Below are 5,818 nucleotides of genomic sequence, written 5' to 3'. Positions count from 1 at the left end.
AACATTAGGATATTATCATAAGGACCAAAAGGGGTAATTACCTTAAGATATGCCACGTAGCAAAGGAAGCCGTCTGGCGGATCATCCTAGATCAGCTCTAAGAGATCCGTCGGCGGATCTCTTAGGCGAATCTCTCCATTTACCTAGATAACGGCTGGCCGCCGTCTCGGCCATAAATGATTATTAAATGAATCATTAAATAGTCTCAAACCGCCATTAAATGAGCATTAATGGAGGCTTTCTAGTTACCTAGGGGTTACGAATTCCTCAACTATATATAGCCTACCTTTCCATGCTATCAAGGTACACTTACTTTTATATTCTCTAAGCTTCGTCAATATAGTTTATTCTCCCTATATTCTACTGACTTTGGCATCGGAGTGTCCCCGGCCGATCCCAACGGCGCCTCACAGGGACGTGATCCGATCAGAAGTTTCTCTTGTGTTATCACTCGTCATCAGGGTATTCCCAGCAGAATCAAGGATCGCACTCTCTGAGTGCCCTCTTGGGCTCCTTATCTCTTTAGGTAGATTCTTGTCTTGTGCTGTCTGTGTTTCAACAATCTCTGCAGAAGTAGATGGGTCAGTAAAAGTAATCTTAGGTTCACTCTTACTCTTGGTCAGCCTTTTCGTGAATGACTCAGTAGCTGGTTCTTGGTCAGCGGTGGTTACTGAGTGTGGATCATCTTCGGTCAGCGGCTGGTATCTACCTGCAGGGTTAGTTTCGTCGAACTCTACATGTACTGACTCTTCTAAAACTTGAGTTCGCTTATTAAAAACTCTGTATGCTTTGCTGTTTGTTGAGTAGCCCAAAAAGATAGCCTCATCAGCTTTTGAATCAAACTTTGCTAAGCTATCTTTGGTATTTAAAATAAAACATCTACAGCCAAAGGCACGAAAGTATCCAATATTGGGCTTTCGTCCTTTCCAAAGTTCATAGGGGGTTTTCTTTAGTATAGGTCTAACTAGAGCCCTATTAAGAATATAGCACGCTGTGTTAACAGCCTCTCCCCAAAAATACTTTGGAAGCCTATGCTCATCCAGCATTGTCCTGGCTATTTCAACCAGAGTTCTGTTCTTCCTTTCTACAACCCCATTTTGCTGAGGTGTTCTAGGAGCAGAAAAATTGTGGTCAATGCCGCTGGCTTCACAGAATTCAACAAACTTTTGGTTTTTGAATTCTCCACCATTATCACTACGGATGTGAGCTAATTTTAGGTCTTTTTCATTTTCAATTTTTCTAACCAAATTTGAAAATGTCTCAAAGGTTTCATCCTTGCTGGTCAGCAAGATGACCCACGTATACCGAGAGAAGTCATCTACAATGACCAAGGAAAATCTTCTTCCACCCAGACTCAGCGGCTGGACTGGACCGAAGAGATCCAAGTGTAGTAACTCTAACGGATGTTTAGTTGAGACAATATTTTTGCTATGAAAAGATTGTTTGGTTTGTTTTCCAGCTTGGCAAGCGTGGCATAATTGATCTTTTTCAAATTTAAGTTCAGGGAGTCCCTCAACCAATTGCTTTCTTGCTAGTTTGGCCAGGAGGTCCATGCTTACATGACCAAGTCTCCTGTGCCATAGCCAGGAATTTTCTTCCTTTGATACTAAGCACACAGTTTTTGAAAACTTTTTCTCTAAGTCTAGTATAAAGACATTTATACCGTGCTATTGTAGTTCCATGTAGGATATCCAAATGGAACTTATATCCAATACAATGAATACACGTTTATTCATTAATACATTTCAGCTGGGCCCACGTTAAATTAGAAAATAAAAAATTAAAATTAAAACTTGCATTGTTTCCTGTGTTTGGTACGTGTTTAACTCAATCGGATTCTACCTTTTTCCACCCTACCTCCGGCAACTGTCGTTGCAACCTTTTTCTGCCTTTTTACCTCCGGCGACTGCAACTGTCGTTGCAACCTTTTTACCTCCGGTTCGTTGCTATCTATGGCGACTTCGTTGCGTACTTCTGATTCTTCTAAACCAGCCCAATTTTCGAATCTAATGGCCGAGGTAGAATCGACCGGAGGAGTCAATCCGTGGCCAACCGAAGTTTGACTGTTCTGAAGAGGTTCATCTCCGATCATTTTGATTTCCAGAGTGCTTACACAATTGAAATCAGGCTTGAAATTAAGGGTATATCGTTTTTCAGTTTTTAAATTAAGGGTTTCTACCCTTTCAGGATTTCTCAATTTCTTTCTTCATGTATGTGTATTCAAGAATCTTGTTGTTTTGTTTTTACAGGGTTCTGTTTTGAGCGGTGCATTAAATTACCTCCTTAGACAACTGGAAGACGAATATGGAGTACATACGTTCTGGCCTTCTAGTTGGAAGTAAAGTGGGCACCTGTTGATTTTCCAAAAGAAATTGAAAGAAATTGGTATGGTTACTGTTTTTAACATGTTGAGTTGCATTTTTGTGTCAAGAAATCTTATGAACTATGAAGATTTAGAAAATGGAGATATGAAGTGGCTTTTGAGTAGAATATTAGAGGTTGCTTCAACTCCTAATTTGTCTGATTTGTATCCAGTTTTTGGTAGGTTTGATTTGCAAGGTTTGCAGAAGAAAATTAAGGAATTACATGAGAGATGTTTTGAGATTTTTGAAGGTATTGTTGAAGAAAGAGGAGTATGCAAAGGAAAAGATAGAGATTTTCTTGATACTCTCATCACCAATGGTTCATCCAATGATCAGATCAATGTGCTACTTATGGTTTGTTTTCTCTCCTTACTGAAGATCATGCCCAAACTCACAAAACAGTTTGATTAACTATTACTTATGCTTTCCTTTCATTAGGTGATGCTTGAGAGCCATTGATATATAATATTGAATATTTTTATATATAATTTGTGCCAAATTTTGTGAATATGGGAAAAGCTTTACATATAACAGCAACATTAAAATTGCAGTGGCAATCAATGGTAGATTGATAACTCATGCTCTTTTTCACATTGGAATTGAAATGTCTTGTCTTGTGTTTCCAGTGGAGTAGCGAAGAAGTATCCCGAAAATAGAATGCTTGGTTGGTGAAAATTTGTTAATGACAAGGTAAGTAATTCAACGGAACATCAATTTCATATTATACTAAGCAAATGTCTGTTCTTTTCTTAATAATAGAAGTTATCTCTCTTTGATATGCAAGCGTTTTCCATCGGCTGATTTTGTCCTCTTGGATCTAATATTAATGATCTTACAGAACTGGCTAATGCTTTAAGAAAACATGTTTTTGTGCTGTCATATGCTTAAATTAAACTCTACAATATCATGGAGTTAGAAGTTATTACGATGTATGAATGCAGGTGGTCATCTCAAAACGCAGAAGATCATCTCCACCGTCTTTAGCAATTTTGACAAGTCTTTGGAAGAGCCCCAAGTTTTGTACCCTTGGGCAGGACAACACCTTGTTTGAAAAGTGAGTCAATGGCATTGAAGTAAAGGAATCCAAGTGTTTTGTCAAGTAATCTTATGGCAATTTGTGGAACTAGGCTATGAAGAACAGATTTTACTGTCTTTCCTATAAATGAAGCATCTTTTATCTATGAAAATGCCTCATCCCTTGGCACGTAAGTCTTGATGTTGCTTCTTGATTCCGATAATGGGTCTAGCATTTGAATTCAAATAATGTGTTAGTGAAATTGATATTAATTGATGTGGAACAATTTAAAAAATCATGGTTTTTTTTTATCGATTTTAGAGGGTGGGCATCCAGTTCTGCAACGCCTTGGATATGGAAAAGGATTGGCAATGCCACCTAAAACAGGTCATTTGAGATGAATGTTAGAAACAGGTCTAATTCTTTCTTCCTCAGCCTTTTCAATCCACTTGGTGTCTCTGATGGCAAATAGCTCTGTATTACATCCCATTTATTAGTTCCTGATCTTATTAAAAAATAAAGGTTTAATACATCATGCACTCTAAATTTGTTCAAAAAAAACTTAATTAGCATTTCAAACTTCCAAAATGTGCATAAAATATTCGTTAGTCTACTTTCATGCATTTCCTTTATGCTGATAAATAATGCAGGTGGATTCCAAGTTTGTCATTCATTGGGTGGAGGTACTGGTTCTGGCATGGGAACTCTTCTTATTTCCAAGATTAGAGAAGAATGTTGATGAATGTATAGTTTTGGACAATGAGGCCTTGTATGACATCTGCTTCCGGACTCTCAAGATTGCTACTGCAGTGACAGATTTACTTTCAATGCTTGTAAAAAATAAGCATGCATATTATCTCAACATTCATGCTTTTAATTTTTCTATAATACTCTTATTACATGTACTGCTTGTGTTTCTAATTCATGCTCCATTATTCTTTTTACTGAAATCAGGTTTATTCATGATTTTTTTTTTTGCATATATAGATGACATTATATTTCATTTACTCTCCTCCACGGGTTCATTATATTGAAATAAGGTACCAAAATAGACCTATGGTTTTTAGTAAGTATCAATTTAGGCATCGAGAACAGATTGGACACGTCATTCCACGTACAGAACTTAACAGAGTAATATCAATAACGTGTTTCGTTTCGTTATCGAGACCTAAATTGGTACATTTTTTAAATGCTAAGCTTATATTGGTACTATTTTGTACGTGATATCTAAATTGATACTTACCAAAAACCATAGGTCTATTTTGGTACCTTATCCCTATTGAAATTAGTTATACGTTTCTTATTTTTCAATCAACATATTGATTGAATTATGCCACTCAGTACTAACTTTTAACATTAGCTGAAACATCAATTCTAAAAATATAGATGATAATGACTTAACAAGTTTGTGAACCAAAGAGTTATGCAAAATAATATATGATAACTCGAAAAAACATCTGTTAACATCCAAAATAAACTTCACCCCAATTAAATGTTTCAAAACTGAAATTATTAAATTTATAAAAAAAATAAGACATTAATGTGAAAATTGTTAACATTCAAAGTACACAAAAAGAACATATTGTAACAACTCAGTAGCAATAGGAAAAATGGATAAAAACAACTATTTCATATTTTTGCATTTCCTCCTCAACCTCCTTCATCTTTTTGCACTTCATCTTTAACCACCTCATACCCTTCTTCTTACACTGATACAAAAAAAAAAGAACAATTCACAAATTATCAGAAACTCAATTACAACAATTAAACAATGCAATTTACGAGCCTAAGCTCTCACCTTAGCTCCCATGCTCATTTAGTTTTTCCATTGCAGACGTGAAGTTAATTCTTATAACAAAAAGTAATAGTTAGTTTAACAATGAATATGGATATTTGTAAAATTATCATAAAGTTTAAATACTTACTTGATTCAAATTAGTCATATGATTAATGTTTTGCATCATGGATGTGAAAGACATATTTGATTCAATACCATTATAATCATATTGCATGTTCTATAAAAAGTATCAAAAAATCATTAGCATATATAGTATATATTTAAATAAAGGGATAAGGTACCAAAATAGACTTATGATTTTTGGAGAAGTATCAATTTAGGTTCCACATATAAAATAGCACCAATATAGGTTTAACGTTTAAAAAATGTATCAATTTAGGTCTCGAGAACGGATTGCACACGTCATTTCCATTACTCCGTTAAGTTCCGATTTCTCCCTCCACTTACAATTGATAGAACTTAACGGAATAATATCAATGACGTGTCTCGTTCCGTTATCGATGCCTAAATTGATATTTTTTTAAAACGTTAAGCCTATATTGATGCTATTTTATCGCGAAGCCTAAATTGATACTTTCCTAAAAACTATAGGTCTATTTTGGTACATTATCCCTTAAATAAATAAAATTTTGAAAAACCTTA

The 5,818-nt window shown here is 35.3% G+C and overlaps 1 long non-coding RNA gene across 2 annotated transcripts; it reads left to right on the top strand.

Annotated features, from left to right (window-relative positions):
• Positions 1–1,784: 1,784 nt before the first annotated feature.
• LOC136233053 (uncharacterized) lies at positions 1,785–4,339 on the top strand. Of its 2 annotated transcripts, none has more exons than XR_010690671.1 (6): positions 1,785–2,141; positions 2,250–2,385; positions 2,546–2,717; positions 2,990–3,053; positions 3,305–3,568; positions 3,700–4,339. It is a non-coding gene; the product is annotated as an uncharacterized lncRNA (long non-coding RNA). The 2 variants fall into 2 exon arrangements; XR_010690670.1 differs by having other exon boundaries at positions 1,802–2,141; positions 2,536–2,717; positions 3,700–4,338.
• The last annotated feature ends 1,479 nt before the right edge of the window (positions 4,340–5,818 follow it).

This window comes from Euphorbia lathyris, chromosome 6, assembly GCF_963576675.1.
Source record: "Euphorbia lathyris chromosome 6, ddEupLath1.1, whole genome shotgun sequence".
Classification (NCBI taxonomy): domain Eukaryota; kingdom Viridiplantae; phylum Streptophyta; class Magnoliopsida; order Malpighiales; family Euphorbiaceae; genus Euphorbia; species Euphorbia lathyris.
This window is presented reverse-complemented; position numbering and strand designations above follow the sequence as displayed.